The following is an 18,280-nucleotide window of genomic DNA, read 5'->3' on the forward strand; positions in this document are numbered from 1 at the left end:
GGTGTACCCGGCTCTGAGCGGGAAATGGTGCTTGGCGGCGGCTGCTAGAGGTCTCTGCCTATGCGGCTCGACTAGGTCGGCACGGTCTACCCGGCTCCGAGCGGGCCGTGGTGCTCGGCGGCGGCTGCTAGAGGTCGCTGCCTATGCGGCTCGACTAGGTCGGCACGGTCTACCCGGCTCCGAGCGGGCCGTAGTGCTTGGCAGCGGCTGCTAGAGGTCGCTGCCTATGCGGCTCGAATAGGTTGGCACGGTCTACCCTGCTCTGTGCGTGCGCGAGGGCTCGGCGGCGGTCGCTAGGTGTCGCTGCACGTCTGCCAGCCTGTCCGTCAGCGACCTCTAGCGTCCGCGGCGGAGCAGGGTAGACCGTGCTGACGTGAGCCGGCTGCCGCTCAGCGACCCCTGGCCGCCGCCACATGAGCTTCGGTCCGCTCGGAGCCAGGTAGACCGTGCCGACCAACTCGAGCCGGACGTGCAGCGACCGCTGGCCAGCGCGGAGGCTCGTGTGCACCGGCACGGTCCAACCTCTACCGGCGGGTTCCGCTCGGCTCGGACGCTCCTCGGCGGCGTCCGGCGATCTGAGCCGCGGCGGCTCGAGTGCGCCGGCACGGTCCAACCGCTCCCGGCGGGTTCCGCTCAGCTCGGACGCTCCTCAGCGCAGTCGGGCGATCTGAGCCGCGCCGACACGGTCCAGCCTCTCCAGGCGGACTCAGCTTGGATCGGACGTTCCGCGGAAGTGGCAAAGTGCCGCTCTTGTGGTTGCTCCGCTGCGCCGGCACTGTCTACCCGGCTCCGAGCGTCTCCGGGGGGGGGGGTGGGGGAAGAAGGAGAAGTGGGGGGGGAATAAGGGGGTGGGCGGCACGGCGTCAGCGGCTAGGCGTCGCTGCCCATGCATCTCGACTAGGTCGGCACGGTCTATTCGGCTCCGAGCGGGTCGTGGTGCTAAGCGGTGGCTGCTAGAGGTCGCTGCCTATGCGGCTCGTCTAGGTCGGCACGGTCTACCCGGCTCCGAGCGGGCCGTGGTGCTCGGCGGCGGCGGCTACGGGTCGCTGCCTATGCGGCTCGACTAGGTCGGCACGGTCTACCCGGCTCCGAGCGGGCCGTGGTGCTCGGCGGCGGCGGCTAGGGGTCGCTGCCTAAGCGGCTCGACTAGGTCGGCACGGTCTATCCCGCTCTGAGCTGGCTAGGGTGCTCGGCGGCGGCTGCTAAAGATCGCTGCCTATGCGTCTCGACTAGGTCGGCACGGTCTACCCTGCTCCGTGCGTGCGCGAGGGCTCGGGGGCGGTCGTTAGTGTCGCTGCACGTCTGCCATCCCGTCCGTCAGCGACCTCTAGCGTTTGCGGCGGAGCAGGGTAGACCGTGCCGACGTGAGCCGTCCGCCGCTCAGCGACCCCTGGCCGCCGCCGCATGAGCTTCGGTCCGCTCGGAGCCGGGTAGACCGTGCCGACCAACTCGAGCCGGACGTGCAGCGACCGCTGGCCAGCGCGGAGGCTCGTGTGCGCCGGCACGGTCCAGCCTCACACGGCGGGCTCCGTTCGGTTCGGACGTTCCTCGGTGGTGTCCGTGGGGTCTCAGCCGCGGCGGCTCGAGTGCGCCGGCACTGCACAGCCCCTCCCTGCGGGCTCCGCTCGGCACGGACTTTCCTCGTCGGCGTCCGGCGATCTGAGCCGCGGCGGCTCGAGTGCGCCGGCACGGTCCAACCGCTCCCGGCGGGTTCCGCTCGGCTCGGACGCTCCTCAGCGCAATCGGGCGATCTGAGCCGCGGCGACACGGTCCAGCCTCTCCAGGCAGACTCAGCTTGGATCGGACGTTCCGCGGAAGTGGACAAGTGCCGCTCTTGTGGCTGCTCCGCTGCGCCGGCACTGTCTACCCGGCTCCGAACGTCTCCGGGGGGGGGGGTGGGGGAAGAAGGGGAAGTGGGGGGGGGAGTAAGGGGGTGGGCGGCACGGTGTCAGCGGATAGGCGTCACTGCCCATGCATCTCGACTAGGTCGGCACGGTCTATTCGGCTCCGAGCGGGCCGTGGTGCTCGGCGGCGGCGGCTAGAGGTCGCTGCCTATGCGTCTCGTCTAGGTCGGCACGTTCTACCCGGCTCCGAGCGGGCCGTGGTGCTCGGCGGCGGCTGCTAGAGGTCGCTGCCTATGCGGCTTTGCTAGGTCGGCACGGTCTACCCGGCTCCGAGCGGGCCGTGGTGCTCGGCGGCGTCTGATAGAGGTCGCTGCCTATGCGTCTCAACTAGGTCGGCACGGTCTACCCGGCTCCGAGCGGGCCGTGGTGCTCGACGGCGGCTGCTAGAGGTCGCAGCTTATGCGTCTCAACTAGGTCGGCACGGTCTACCCGGCTCCGAGCGGGCCGTGGTGCTCGGCGGTGGCGGCTAGATGTCGTTGCCTATGTGGCTCGTCTAGGTCGGCACGGTCTACCCGGCTCCGAGCGGGCCGTGGTGCTCGGCGGCAGCGGCTACGGGTCGCTGCCTATGCGGCTCGACTAGGTCGGCACGGTCTATCCTGCTCTGAGCGGGCTAGGGTGCTCGGCGGCGGCTGCTAAAGATCGCTGCCTATGCGTCTCGACTAGGTCGGCACGGTCTACCCTGCTCCGTGCGTGCGCGAGGGCTCGGCGGCGGTCGTTAGTGTTGCTGCACGTCTGCCATCCCGTCCGTCAGCGACCTCTAGCGTTTGCGGCGGAGCAGGGTAGACCGTGCCGACGTGAGCCGGCCGCCGCTCAGCGACCCCTGGCCGCCACCGCATGAGCTTCGGTCCACTCGGAGCTGGGTAGACCGTGCCGACTAACTCGAGCCAGATGTGCAGCGACCGCTGGCCAGCGCGGAGGCTCGTGTGCGCCGGCACGGTCCAGCCTCACACGGCGGGCTCCGTTCGGTTCGGACGTTCCTCGGTGGTGTCCGTGGGGTCTCAGCCGCGGCGGCTCGAGTGCGCCGGCACTGCACAGCCCCTCCCTGCGGGCTCCGCTCGGCACGGACTTTCCTCGTTGGCGTCCGGCGATCTGAGCCGCGGCGGCTCGAGTGCGCCGGCACAGTCCAACCGCTCCCGGCGGGTTCCGCTCGGCTCGGACGCTCCTGGGCGGAGTCGGGCGATCTGAGCCGCGGCGGCTTGAGGGCGCCGGCACGGTCCAACTGCTCTCGGCGGGCTCGGCTCGGCTCGGACGTTCCACGGCGGCATCCGGGGGGTCTCAGCCGCGGAGGCTCGGGTGTGCGGCACGGTCCAGCCTCTCCCGGCAGGCTCCGCTCGGCTCGGACGTTCCTCGGCGGCGTCCGGCGATCTGAGCCGCGGCGGCTCGAGTGCGCCGGCACGGTCCAACCGCTCCCGGCATGTTCCGCTCAGCTCGGACGCTCCTCGGCAGAGTCGGGCGATCTGAGCCGCGGCAGCACGGTCCAGCCTCTCCAGGCGGAATCACCTCGGCACGGACGTTCCGCGGAAGTGGCCAAGTGCCGCTCTTGTGGGGGGGGGGGAAGAGGGGGGGGATGGGGGGGGGATTAAGGGGGGGGGGGGGGGTGGGCAAGGCGTCGGCAGCTAGGCGTCGCTGCCATTGCGTCTCAACTAGGTCGGCACGGTCTACCCGGCTCCGAGCGGGCCGTGGTGCTCGGCGGCGGCTGCTAGAGGTCGCTGCCTATGCGGCTCGACTAGGTCGGCACGGTCTACCCGGCTCCGAGCAGGCCATGGTGCTTGGCGGCGGCTGCTAGAGGTCGCTGCCTATGCGGCTCGACTAGGTTGGCACGGTCTACCCTGCTCCGTGCGTGCGCGAGGGCTGGGCGGCGGTCGCTAGGTGTCGCTGCACGTCTGCCAGCCCATCCGTCAGCGACCTCTAGCGTCCGTGGCGGAGCAGGGTAGACCGTGCCGACGTGAGCCGGCCGCCGCTCAGCGACCCCTGGCCGCCGCCGCATGAGCTGCGGTCCGCTCGGAGCCAGGTAGACCGTGCCGACCAACTCGAGCCGGACGTGCAGCGACCGCTGGCCAGCGCGGAGGCTCGTGTGCGCCGGCACGGTCCAACCTCTCCCGGCGGGTTCCGCTCGGCTCGGACGCTCCTCGGCGGCGTCCGGCGATCTGAGCCACGGCGGCTCGAGTGCGCCGGCACGGTCCAACCGCTCCCGGCGGGTTCCGCTCGGCTCGGACGCTCCTCAGCGCAGTCGGGCGATCTGAGCCGCGACGACACGGTCCAGCCTATCCAGGCGGACTCAGCTTGGATCGGACGTTCCGCGGAAGTGGACAAGTGCCACTCTTGTGGCTGCTCCGCTGCGCCGGCACTGTCTACCCGGCTCCGAACGTCTCCGGGGGGGGGGGGGTGGGGGAAGAAGGGGAAGTGGGGGGGGGAGTAAGGGGGTGGGCGGCACGGCGTCAGCGGCTAGGCGTCACTGCCCATGCATCTCGACTAGGTCGGCACGGTCTATTCGGCTCCGAGCGGGCCGTGGTGCTCGGCGGCGGCTGCTAGAGGTCGCTGCCTATGCGTCTCGTCTTGGTCGGCACGGTCTACCCGGCTCCGAGCGGGCCGTGGTGCTCGGCGGCGGCTGCTAGAGGTCGCTGCCTATGCGGCTTTGCTAGGTCGGCACGGTCTACCCGGCTCCGAGCGGGCCGTGGTGCTCGACGGCGGCTGCTAGAGGTCGCAGCCTATGCGTCTCGACTAGGTCGGCACGGTCTACCCGGCTCTGAGCGGGCAATGGTGCTCGGCGGCGGCTGCTAGAGGTCTCTGCCTATGCGGCTCGACTAGGTCGGCACGGTCTACCCGGCTCCGAGCGGGCCGTGGTGCTCGGCGGCGGCTGCTAGAGGTCGCTGCCTATGCGGCTCGACTAGGTCGGCACGGTCTACCCGGCTCCGAGCGGGCCGTGGTGCTCGGCGGCGGCTGCTAGAGGTCGCTGCCTATGCGGCTCGACTAGGTCGGCACGGTCTACCCTGCTCCGTGCGTGCGCGAGAACTCGGCGGCGGTCGGTAGGTGTCGCTGCACGTCTGCCAGCCCGTCCGTCAGCAACCTCTAGCGTCCGCGGCGGAGCAGGGTAGACCGTGCCGACGTGAGCCGGTTGCCGCTCAGCGACCCCTGGCCGCCGTCGCATGAGCTTCGGTCCGCTCGGAGCCGGGTAGACCGTGCCGACCAACTTGAGCCGGACGTGCAGCGACCGCTGGCCAGCGCGGAGGCTCGTGTGCGCCGGCACGGTCCAACCTCTCCCGGCGGGTTCCGCTCGGCTCGGATGCTCCTCGGTGTCGTCCGGCGATCTGAGCCGCGGCGGCTCAAGTGCGCCGGCTCCCGGCGGGTTCCGCTCGGCTCGGACGCTCCTCAGCGCAGTCGGGCGATCTGAGCCGCGGCGACACGGTCCAGCCTCTCCAGGCGGACTCAGCTTGGATCGGACGTTCCGCGGAAGTGGCCAAGTGCCGCTCTTGTGGCTGCTCTGCTGCGCCAGCACTGTCTACCCGGCTCCGAGCGTCTCCGGGGGGGGGGGTGGGGGAAGAAGGGGAAGTGGGGGGGGGAGTAAGGGGGTGGGCAGCACGGCGTCAGCGGCTAGGCGTCACTGCCCATGCATCTCGACTAGGTCGGCACGGTCTATTCGGCTCCGAGCGGGCCGTGGTGCTCGGCAGCAGCTGCTAGAGGTCGCTGCCTATGCGTCTCGTCTTGGTCGGCACGGTCTACCCGGCTCCGAGTGGGCCGTGGTGCTCGGCGGCGGCTGCTAGAGGTCGCTGCCTATGCGGCTTTGCTAGGTCGGCACGGTCTACCCGGCTCCGAGCGGGCCGTGGTGCTCGACGGCGGCTGCTAGAGGTCGCAGCCTATGCGTCTCGACTAGGTCGGCACGGTCTACCCGGCTCTGAGCGGGCAATGGTGCTCGGCGGCGGCTGCTAGAGGTCTCTGCCTATGCGGCTCGACTAGGTCGGCACGGTCTACCCGGCTCCGAGCGGGCCATGGTGCTCGGCGGCGGCTGCTAGAGGTCGCTGCCTATGCGTCTCGACTAGGTCGGCACGGTCTACCCGGCTCCGAGCGGGCCGTGGTGCTCGGCGGCGGCTGCTAGAGGTCGCTGCCTATGCGGCTCGACTAGGTCGGCACGGTCTACCCTGCTCCGTGCGTGCGCGAGAACTCGGCGGCGGTCGGTAGGTGTCGCTGCACGTCTGCCAGCCCGTCCGTCAGCAACCTCTAGCGTCCGCGGCGGAGCAGGGTAGACCGTGCCGACGTGAGCCGGTTGCCGCTCAGCGACCCCTGGCCGCCGCCGCATGAGCTTCGGTCCGCTCGGAGCCGGGTAGACCGTGCCAACCAACTCGAGCCGGACGTGCAACGACCGCTGGCCAGCGCGGAGGCTCGTGTGCGCCGGCACGGTCCAACCTCTCCCGGCGGGTTCCGCTCGGCTCGGATGCTCCTCGGTGTCGTCCGGCGATCTGAGCCGCGGCGGCTCGAGTGCGCCGGCACGGTCCAACCGCTCCCGGCGGGTTCCGCTCGGCTCGGACGCTCCTCAGCGCAGTCGGGCAATCTGAGCCGCGGCGACACGGTCCAGCCTCTCCAGGCGGACTCAGCTTGGATCGGACGTTCCGCGGAAGTGGCCAAGTGCCACTCTTGTGGCTGCTCCGCTGCGCCGGCACTGTCTACCCGGCTCCGAGCGTCTCCGGGGGGGTGGGTGGGGGAAGAAGGGGAAGTAGGGGGGGGAGTAAGGGGGTGGGCGGCACGGCGTCAGCGGCTAGGCGTCACTGCCCATGCATCTCGACTAGGTCGGCACGGTCTATTCGGCTCCGAGCGGGCCGTGGTGCTCGGCGGCGGCTGCTAGAGGTCGCTGCCTATGCGTCTCGTCTTGGTCGGCACGGTCTACCCGGCTCCGAGCGGGCCGTGGTGCTCGGCGGCGGCTGCTAGAGGTCGCTGCCTATGCGGCTTTGCTAGGTCGGCACGGTCTACCCGGCTCCGAGTGGGCCGTGGTGCTCGGCGGCGGCTGCTAGAGGTCGCTGCCTATGCGGCTCGACTAGGTCGGCACGGTCTACCCGGCTCCGAGCGGGCCGTGGTGCTCGGCGGCGGCTGCTAGAGGTCGCTGCCTATGCGGCTCGACTAGGTCGGCACGGTCTACCCTGCTCCGTGCGTGCGCGAGAACTCGGCGGCGGTCGGTAGGTGTCGCTGCACGTCTGCCAGCCCGTCCGTCAGCAACCTCTAGCGTCCGCGGCGGAGCAGGGTAGACCGTGCCGACGTGAGCCGGTTACCGCTCAGCGACCCCTGGCCGCCGCCGCATGAGCTTCGGTCCGCTCGGAGCCGGGTAGACCGTGCCGACCAACTCGAGCCGGACGTGCAGCGACCGCTGGCCAGCGCGGAGGCTCGTGTGCGCCGGCACGGTCCAACCGCTCCCGGCGGGTTCCGCTCAGCTCGGACGCTCCTGGGCGGAGTCGTGCGATCTGAGCCGCGGCGGCTTGAGTGCGCCGGCACGGTCCAACTGCTCTCGGCGGGCTCGGCTCGGCTCGGACGTTCCACGGCGGCATCCGGGGGGTCTCAGCCGCGGAGGCTCGGGTGTGCCGGCACGGTCCAGCCTCTCCCGGCAGGCTCCGCTCGGCTCGGACGTTCCTCGGCGGCGTCCGGCGATCTGAGCCGCGGCGGCTCGAGTGCGCCGGCACGGTCCAACCACTCCCGGCATGTTCCGCTCAGCTCGGACGCTCCTCGGCGGAGTCGGGCGATCTGAGCCGCGGCAGCACGGTCCAGCCTCTCCAGGCGGTCTCAGCTCGGCTCGGACGTTCCGCGGAAGTGGCCAAGTGCCGCTCTTGTGGGGAGGGGGGAAGAGGGGGGGGGTGGGGGGGGGATTAAGGGAGGGTGTGGGGGGGGGCAAGGCGTCGGCAGCTAGGCGTCGCTGCCATTGCGGCTCGACTAGGTCGGCACGGTCTACCCGGCTCCGAGCGGGCCGTGGTGCTCGGCGGCGGATGCTAGAAGTCGCTGCCTATGCGGCTCGACTAGGTCGGCACGGTCTACCCGGCTCCAAGCGGGCCGTGGTGCTCGGCGGCGGCTGCTAGAGGTCGCTGCCTATGCGGCTCGACTAGGTCGGCACGGTCTTCCCGGCTCCGAGCGGGCCGTGGTGCTCGGCGGCGGCTGCTAGAGGTCGCTGCCTATGCGGCTCGACTAGGTCGGCACGGTCTACCCGGCTCCGAGCGGGCCGTGGTGCTCGGCGGCGGCGGCTAGGGGTCGCTGCCCGTGCGGCTTGCGTGTAGCTGCCAGGTCTACCCGCTTTCGGCTAGGCTTTGCCGCCCTGTGAGTTTTGGGGGGCGCTAAAGCTCCGGAGTTTGCTGGGGGGTCACTGTAGTTTCTTACCTACCGCTACGTCGACGTAGAGCGCCGCTTACCCTCGGCGCCGCTGCCGGTAGTCGGCGCCGTTCTTTTCCGAAGCCGTTTTTTCTTACGCCTTCCGTTTCCGTCTGCAGGAGCGAGCGCGTGCTCGTCTCCAGAGGCGGCAACGAGCGGGCGCAGGCGAGCGCGGTTGAGCGCCGGGCTGTGGAGTTTTTCGGTTGCGGCTTCCCGCCGCTCTTTCGCCATCCCTCGCTACGCGGCCTGCCGGCAGTCCGGATTTCTGGCTCGAACGGACCCCGCTCAAGTGCGCCGGCACGGTCCAACCGCTCCCGGCGGGCACCACTCGGCTCGGACGTTCCTCGGAATCAGCCAAATGTCGCTCCCGTGGCGTCTCCGCAGGCAAAAACGCATAGCCGGCGCCGCAAAGATCGCGAGCCGCACCGAGCCGGGGAAACCGTGCCGTGGAGCAGCTGTGGGGCTGATGTGGGTCAGATCTATGGGGCAGGAGCTGCTGTGGGGCACATGTGGGTCAGACCTATGGGGCAGAAGCTACAGAGGGGATGATGTATGTCAGATCTATGGGGCAGGAGTTGCTATGGGGCAGATCAGGGACATATCTATGGTGCAAAATCTGCTGTTGGACTGATGTGGGTCAGATCTATGAGTTTGGAGCTGCTGTGGGGCACATGTGGGTCAGATCTATGGGCCAGGAGCTGCTGCAGGGCTGATTTGGGTCAGATCTATGGGTCAGCAGCTGCTGTGGGTCTGATGTGGGTCAGATCTATGGGGCAGGAGCTGCTGTGGGGCTGATGTGGGTCAGATCTATAGGGAAGGATATGCTGTGGGTCAGATCTATGGGGCAGGAGCTGCTGTGGGAACATGTGGGTCAGGTCTATGGGGCAGGAGCGGCTGTGGGGCTGATGTGGGTCAGATCTATGGGGCAGGAGCTGCTGTGGGTCAGATCTATGGGGAAGGAACAGATGTGGGCCTGATGTTGGTCAGATTTATGGAGCAGGAGCTGCTGTGTTGCAGATGTGGGTCAGATCTATGGTGCAGGAGCTGCTGTGGGGCAGATGTAGGGCATATCTATGGGGCAGGAGCTGCTGTGACGCTGATGGTTGTTAGATCTATGGGGCAGGAGCTGCTGTGGGGCAGATGTGGGTCAGAGCTATGGGGCAGGAGCTGCTGTGGGGCAGAAGTGGGTAAGATCTATGGGGTAGGAGATGGTGTGTGGCAGATGTGGGTCAGATCTATGGTGTAAGAGCTGCTGTGGGGCTGATGTGGGTCAGATCTATGGGGCAGGAGCTGCTGTGCGACATATGTGGGTCAGATCTATGGGGCAGGATCTGCTGTGGGGCTGATGTGGGAAGGATCTATGGGACAGGAGATGCTTTGGGGCAGATGTGGGTCAGATCTATGGGGCAGGAGTTGCTCTGGGGCTGATGTGGGTCAGATCCTTGGGGCTGAAGCTGCTGTGGGTCATATCTATTGGGCAGCAGCTGCTTTACATATGATGTGTGTCAGATCTATGGGGCAGGAGCTGCTGTGGGGCTGATGTGGGTTAGATCTATGGGGCAGGAGCTGTTGTGGGGCTGATGGGGGTCAGATCTATGGGGCAGGAGCTACTGTGGGGCTGATGTTGGTCTGATCTATGGGGCAGGTGCTGCTGTGCGACATATGTGGGTCAGATCTATTGGGCAGGATCTGCTGTGGGGCTGATGTGGGAAAGATCTATGGGGCAGGAGATGCTTTGGCCATATGTCGGTCCGATCTATTGGGCAGGAGCTGCTGTGGGGCGCATGTGAATCAGGTCTATGGGGCAGGAGCTGCTGTGGGTCAGATTGTCATGGTTTAATAATGTTGTAATTTTGCTATCAGTATTCCACATCATAACATCATATAAAGCATGGATAATTTTACTGAATCTGCAACTTACAGAAGAAGACTGCATCTCCCAGAGAGCAACACGATGGGTCACGGGACCTGGACTCTATATTAACTCTGTCGCAGAACAGACTGACGTCTTTCGAGTTCTGGCGTTCAGGGCAGTGTGTGGGAGCCTTCAGCCGTTCGCCCAGATTCACAGTAGGCCTCTCGGTTACGGGACTCATTCTCTCTCCTATTTTGCTTGATTCATTAGCTCAATTTTCAATTATATTGTATTCTATTGTGTTATCCTGTATTTCGATATAGTATTTAGTAAATAAGTGTGCCTCCTTACATCGTTGCCGCTGTTTTCTTAATTAACTTTTTCTTTTCGGCTGAGGGCCCTTCAGGGGCCCACGGCCCTTGTCACGGACGCAGGTGGATTTTTCGTTCAAACCGTGACAGATTTGGTAGCAGAGGATGGTTCCACTGTTGCAGCCACCCCCATAAGGCATTTGCCACCATCCATGAATCAGTATAAAGATTAAGCATTGGCCACCTCTCCCGTTCAGCCACATCTAAAGCCAGCTGAACAGCCTTTACCTCTGCAAATTGACTTGATTCTCCTTTACCTTCAGTGGCCTCTGCAACTTGTTGTGTGGGGCTCCATACAGCAGCTTTCCATCTGCGATGCTTCCCTACAATACGACATGATCCGTCTGTGAATAGGGCAAATTACTTTTCGTTTTCTGGTAGCTCATTGTATGGTGGTGCCTCTTTAGCACGTGATACCTCTTCTGTAGGTGGTGTTTCAATTTTTTTACTCTCAGGCCAGTCCATGATCACTTCTAGAATTCCAGGACGGCTGAGTTTTCCCATTCCAGCTCGTTGAGTAATTAATTAAATCCACTTTCTCCAAGTGGCATCAGTAGCATGATGGGTGGAGGGAACCTGTCCTTTAAACATCCAGTTTATTACTGGCAAGCGTGGTGCTAGAAGAAGCTGAACCTCTGTCCCAACTACTTCAGAAGCAGCCCGAACCCCCTCATACACGGCTAAGATCTCCTTCTTAGTCGGAGTGTAGCGCTCCTCAGACCCTTTATATGCTTGACTCCAAAATCCTAGCGGTCGGCCTCGGATCCTCACATCCTGCCCCGTCCGTACTGGCCCCAAGGCCACGGCACGGGCTATTTCTTGTTTTCTCTGCTCAAAAGCCTGCTGCTGCTCAGGACCCCATGAGAAATTCTTCTTCTTCTGTGTTACCTGATAGAGGGGGCTCACTATGTGGCTGTAGTTTGGGACATGCATTCTCCAAAAGCCCACTACTCCCAGAAAAGATTGGGTCTCTGTCTTGTCGGTGGGCGGAGACATAGCAGTGATTTTGTCAATCACATCTGCTGGGATGTGACGACGTCCATCTTGCCATTTTATACCTAAGAACTGGATTTCCTGGGCAGGCCCCTTCACCTTGCTGCGCTTAATGGCAAAACCAGCTTTCAAAAGAATTTGGATTATCTGTTTCCCTTTCTTGGAAACCTCTGCTGCTGTATGGCCCCACACTACAATATCATCAATATACTGCAAGTGCTCAGGAGCATCACCCTGTTCCAAAACAGCTTGGATCAATCCATGGCAAATTGTTGGGCTGTGCTTCCACCCTTGAGGTAAACGGTTCCAGGTGTACTGAATACCTCTCCAGGTAAAAGCAAACTGTGGCCTACATTTTGCAGCCAATGGGATGGAAAAGAAGGCATTAGCAATGTCAATGGTGGCATACCACCTAGCTTCTTTTGACTCCAGTTCATACTGGAGTTCTAGCATGTCTGGTACAGCAGCACTTAATGGAGGTGTGACTTCATTCAGGCCATGGTAATCCACCGTCAGCCTCCATTCCCCACTGGTTTTACACACTGGCCATATGGGGCTGTTAAAAGGCGAGTGAGTTTTGCTAATCACTCCCTGATTCTCTAATTGGCGAATTAGCTTGTGAATGGGGAGCAATGAGTCCCTATTGGTGCGGTACTGCCGTCTGTGAACCACTCTGGTGACAATTGGTACCTCTTGGTCTTTTACCTGGTGCAACCTCCCAGCACCCGCTGGGAGACCCGGCGCTCGCTGCGTTGCTTCCGTCCTTTGTTCGGGGGGTTCCGTGCGCCGGCGCCGGCGCGTGGAAAAGGGGGTGTGCGGCTGGTCGCGCGCGGGCGCGTGCCAGGCTCCCTTTCGCCCGGTTTTTCCCCATCCATCCATCCATGCATGCATCCACCTTCCCGCTTCGTGGCGGCGCGGGGTAGACCTGGGCGACCATCCACCCGCTCGATCGGCGGGTGCAGTTTCCCGTCCGTGCCGCGGGTAGACGTGTCGGCCGTAGCGGGGTTGACCTGTCGGCCGGTGCCGTTTCCCGTCCGCGCCGCGGGTAGATGTGTCGTCCGTAGCCGCGCGTCACGCAGCTGTGTCAAGCGGTAAGGGTACGACGAACGGCCAGCCGCCCCCTGACCTGACCCGACCCGACCCGACCCGACCCGACCCGACCGCTTCCGCCCTTGACCCACCCCCATCTTTTTATTACTTTTATTTTATTTTATTTTATTTTACCGCGACATTTTACGATCTATCTGTACTTTTTCACACCTTCTTCTCTTCTACTTTTCTTTGACTTCTGCCTTCCCTTCCCTTCCCTTCCCTTCCCTTCTCTTCCCTTCTCTTCCCTTCTCTTTCTTCTCTTCTCTTCTCTTCTCTTCTCTTCTCTTCTCTTCTCTTCTCTTCTCTTCTCTTCTCTTCTCTTCTCTTCTCTTCTCTTCTCTTCTCTTCTCTTCTCTTCTCTTCTCTTCTCTTCTCTTCTCTTCTCTTCTCTTCTCTTCTCTTCTCTTCTTTCTCTTCTCTTCTCTTCTCTTCCCTTCCCTTCCCTTCCATTCTCTTCTCTTCTCTTCCCTTCTCTTCCCTTCTCTTCCCTTCTCTTCCCTTCTCTTCTCTTCTCTTCTCTTCTCTTCTCTTCTCTTCTCTTCTCTTCTCTTCTCTTCTCTTCTCTTCTCTTCTCTTCTCTTCTCTTCTCTTCTCTTCTCTTCTCTTTCTCCTCGTCGCCCGCGCGTGAGTAGGCCCGGCCCGGCCTGGACCGGCACGGCCTCTGTAACGAAGAAGGGGGTCGCTTGCATGGCCGAAAGTCCGCGGCGGGGTTGCGGGTATGCGGGTAGACCTGGCTGCCGGCGCCTGATCTTCCCGGCCCCGCGTCCGTCTTCCACCTTCCCCCCCCCCCAGTCCACACCGCATGAGCGGGAACCCGACCCGTACCCGACGGCGGCCCGCCTCCGCCTGCCCCCACCCCGGCCCTCGCTCACAACCCGCCCTCTCCCGGACACATCTCGCCCGACCGGCCCGCGACCGTGTTTTTTTATTTGTTTGTTTGTCTTTGTTTTTGCTTTTTTTTTTTTGTTTGGTCGGTCGGTCACTCGCTCGGTTATTTGTTTGGACCCGATGGGCCCGTTTGGTTTTTTTCTTTTCTTTCCTTTTTCCGCCGGGGTGCTCCTGACGGCTCGGCCCAATGGCGGCTCGACTCGGCGACCGGAGCCCGCCAAAACGCCTCGCCACCCCCGAGCCCCACCGCCACCACCGCCACCACCGCCACCACCTCCTCCTCCCGCCGAAAATCCCACGTACCGTTCCACCTCATCTGCCGGCTGGGAGAGAGGCTAGACGCGAACCCCGCGGGGGACGCGGCCGCCTCCCGCCGGCCCACCTCTCGCCGCTGCCGTCTTCCCGACGGTCTTTCGCCATCCCTCGCCACGCGGCCTGCCCGCAGTCTGGATATCCGGCCCGAAGGGACCTTGGTGGGCGGGGCCCGCGCACGCGCCCACGCTCTTCCTGCAGAGCCGGGGAGTCGGGGGGGGCGGGGCGGCTTTTTCAAAATCTAAAAAAGGGGAAAGTAAAGAAGAACCCACGAGAAAAACAAACAAACAAACAAACAAACAAACAAACGGAAAATAATAAAACCGAGAGGGCGCGTGGGGGCACGGAAAAACAATCAAACGGACCAAAGTACGAACGAACGGACGAACAAACAAACACGCAGACAAAAGGGCAAAACCGCGGTGGCGGTGGCGGGACGGCCAGCTTCAAGCAAGGCCGAACCGAGAAGCCCGGGTGCGCCCCGACCCGGCGAACAGCGGCCGGCTCATACGTGCACCCTGGTCGTTCCGCGGCTGCGGCCGAGTGGCGTCTCTGTGGCGCCTCCGGTGCTCCGGCACGGTCAACACGGCTCGACCCCTGGCCATCGCGGCTCGAGTGCGCCGGCACGGTCCAGCCTCTCCCGGCGGGCTTCGCTCAGCTTGGACGTTCCAGGGAAGTGGCCAAGTGTCGCTCTCGTGGCGGCTCCTCTGCGCTGGCACTGTCTACCTGGCTCCGAGCGTCTCCGGAGGGTGGGGGGAGGGGGGGGGGGGCACAGCGTCTGCGGCTAGGCGTCGCTTCCCATGCGTCTGGACTAGGTTGGCACGGTCTACCCGGCTCCGAGCGGGACGTGGTGCTCGGCGGCGGCTGCTAGAGGTCGCTGCCTATGCGGCTCGACTAGGTCGGCACGGTCTACCCGGCTCCGAGCGGGCCGTGGTGCTCGGCAGCGGATGCTAGAGATCGCTGCCTATGCGGCTCGACTAGGTCGGCACGGTCTACCCGGCTCCGAGCGGTCCGTGGTGCTCGGCGGCGGCTGCTAGAGGTCGCTGCCTATGCGGCTCGACTAGGTCGGCACGGTCTACCCTGCTCCGTGCGTGCGCGAGGGCTCGGCGGCGGTCGCTAGGTGTCGCTGCACGTCTGCCAGCCCGTCCGTCAGCGACCTCTAGCGTCCGCGGCGGAGCAGGGTAGTCCGTGCCGACGTGAGCCGGCCGCCGCTCAGCGACCCCTGGCCGCCGCCGCATGAGCTTCGGTCCGCTCAGAGCCGGGTAGACCGTGCCGACAAACTCGAGCCGGACGTGCAGCGACCGCTGGCCAGGGCGGAGGCTCGTGTGCGCCGGCACGGTCCAGCCTCTCCCGGCGGGCTCCGCTCGGTTCGGACGTTCCTCGGTGGCGTCCGGGGGGTCTCAGCCGCGGAGGCTCGGGTGCGCCGGCACTGCACAGCCTCTCCCGGCGGGCTCCGCCCGGCTCGGACGTTCCTCGGCGGCGTCCGCCGATCTGAGCCGCGGCGGCTCGACTGCGCCGGCACGGTCCAACCGCTCCCGGCAGGTTCCGCTCAGCTCGGACGCTCCTCGGCGCAGTCGGGCGATCTGAGCCGCGGCGGCACGGTCCAGCCTCTCCAGGCGGACTCAGCTCGGCTCGGACGTTCCGCGGAAGTGGCCAAGTGCTGCTCTTGTGGGGGGGGGGGAAGAGGGGGGGGGTAGGGGGGGGAATAAGGGGTGGGGGGGAGGGGGGGCACGGCGTCGGCGGCTAGGTGTTGCTGCCTATGCGGCTCGACTCGGTCGGCACGGTCTACCCGGCTCCGAGCGGGCCTTGTTGCTCGGCGGCGGCTGCTAGAGGTCGCTGCCTATGCGGCTCGACTAGGTTGGCACGGTCTACCCGGCTCCGAGCGGGCCGTGGTGCTCGGCGGCGGCTGCTAGAGGTTGCTGCCTATGCGACTCGACTAGGTTGGCACGGTCTACCCGGCTCCGAGCGGGCCGTGGTGCTCGGCGGTGGCTGCTAGAGATCGCTGCCTATGCGGCTCGACTAGGTCGGCACGGTCTACCCGGCTCAGGGCAAGCCGTGGTGCTCGGCGGCGGCTGCTAGAGGTCGCTGCCTATGCGGCTCGACTAGGTCGGCACGGTCTACCCGGCTCCGAGCGGGCCGTGGTGCTCGGTGGCGGCTGCTAGAGGTCGCTGCCTATGCGTCTCGACTAGGTCGGCACGGTCTACCCTGCTCCGTGCGTGCGCGAGGGCTCGGCGGCGGTCGCTAGGTGTCGCTGCACGTCTGCCAGCCCGTTCGTCAGCGACCTCTAGCGTCCGCGGCGGAGCAGGGTAGACCGTGCCGACGTGAGCCGGCCGCCGCTCAGCGACCCCTGGCCGCCGCCGCATGAGCTTCGGTCCGCTCGGAGCCGGGTAGACCGTGCCGACCAACTCGAGCCGGACGTGCAGCGACCGCTGGCCAGCGCGGAGGCTCGTGTGCGCCGGCACGGTCCAGCCTCTCCCGGCGGGCTCCATTTGGTTCGGACGTTCCTCAGTGGTGTCCGGGGGGTCTCAGCCGCGGCGGCTCGAGTGAGCCGGCACTGCACAGCCCCTCCCTGCGGGCTCCGCTCGGCACGGACATTCCTCGTCGGCATCCGGCGATCTGAGCTGTGGCGGCTCGAGTGCTCCTGCACAGTCCAACCGCTCCCGGCGGGTTCCGCTCGGCTCGGACGCTCCTGGGCAGAGTCGGGCAATCTGAGCCGCGGCGGCACGGTCCATCCTCTCTAGGCGGACTCAGCTCGGCACGGACGTTCCGCGGAAGTGGCCATGTGCCGCTCTTGTGGGGGGGGGGGAAGAGGGGAAGGGGCTGGGGGGAGAGTAGGGGGGGTGGGGGGGGGGGGGGGGGGCATGGCGTCGGCGGCTAGGCGTCGCTGCCCATGCGGCTCGACTAGGTCGGCACGGTCTACCCGGCTCCGATCGGGCCGTGGTTCTCGGCGGCGGCTGCTAGAGGTCGCTGCCTATGCGACTCGACTAGGTCGGCACGGTCTACCCGGCTCCGAGCGGGCCGTGGTGCTCTGCGGCGGCTGCTAGAGGTCGCTGCCTATGCGTCTCAGCTAGGTCGGCACGGTCTACCCGGCTCCGAGCGGGCCGTGCTGCTCAGCAGGCGGCTAGGGGTCGCTGCCCGTGCGGCTTGCGTGTAGCTGCCAGGTCTACCCGCTTTCGGCTAGGCTTTGCCGCCCTGTGAGATGGGGGGGCGCTAAAGCTCCGGAGCTTGCTGGGGGGTCGCTGTAGTTTCTTACCTACCGCTACGTCGACGTAGAGCGCCGCTTATTCTCGGCGCCGCTGCCGGTAGTCGGTGCCGTTCTTTTCCGAAGCCGTTTTTTCTTACGCCTTCCGTTTTCGTCTGCAGGAGCGAGCGCGTGCTCGTCTCCAGAGGCGGCAACGAGCGGGCGCAGGCGAGCGCGGTTGAGCGTCGGGCTGTGGAGTTTTTCGGTTGCGGCTTCCCGCCGCTCTTTCGCTATCCCTCGCCACGCGGCCTGCCCGCAGTCCGGATTTCCGGCTCGAACGGACCCCGCTCAAGTGCGCCGGCACGGTCCAACCGCTCCCGGCGGGCACCGCTCGGCTCGGACGTTCCTCGGAATCAGCCAAATGTCGCTCCCGTGGCGTCTCCGCAGGCAAAAACGCATAGCCGGCGCCGCAAAGCTCGCGAGCCGCACCGAGCCGGGGAAACCGTGCCGTGGAGCAGCTGTGGGGCACATGTGGGTCAGATCTATAAGGCAGGAGCTGCTGTGCGGCTGATGTGGGTCAGACCTATGGGCAGGAGCTGATGTAGGGAAGATTTGGGTCTGATCTATGGGTTAGGAACTGCTGTGGTTCAGATCTATGGGGCAGGAGCAGCTGTGGGGCACATGTGGGTCAGATCTATGGGTTAGGTTCTGCTTTGGGGAAAATGTGGGTCAGATCTACGGGGCAGGAGCTGCTGTGGGTCAGATTTGGGTCAGATCTATGGGGCAGGAGCTGCTGTAGGTCAGATTTATGAGTCAGGAGCTGCTGTGTGGCTGATGTGGGTCAGATCTATGGGGCAGGAGCTGCTGTGGGGCATATGTGGGTCAGATCTATATGGCAGGAGCTGCTGTGGGGCACATGTGGGTCAGACCTATGGGGCAGAAGCTGCAGAGGGGATGAAGTAGGTCAGATCTATGGGGCAGGAAATTGCTGTGGGGCAGATGAGGGACATATCTATGGTGCAAAATCTGCTGTTGGACTGATGTGGGTCAGATCTATTGGGGCAGGAGCTGCTGTGGGGAACATGTGGGTCAGGTTATGGGGCAGGAGCTGCTGTGGGGCAGATGTGGGTCAGATCAATGGGGCAGCAGCTGCTGTGGGTCTGATGTGGGTCACATCTATAGGGCAGGAGCTGCTGTGGGGCTGATGTGGGTCAGATCTATGGGGCAGGAGCTGCCGTGTGTCAGATCTATGGGGCAGGAACAGATGTGGGCCTGATGTTGGTCATATTTATGGAGCAGGAGCTGCTGTGTTGCAGATGTGGGTCAGATCTATGGTGCAGGAGCT

Source organism: Coturnix japonica, chromosome 34 (assembly GCF_054131305.1).
Source record: "Coturnix japonica strain WE chromosome 34, WE-NBRP24, whole genome shotgun sequence".
NCBI classification, from domain to species: Eukaryota; Metazoa; Chordata; class Aves; order Galliformes; family Phasianidae; genus Coturnix; species Coturnix japonica.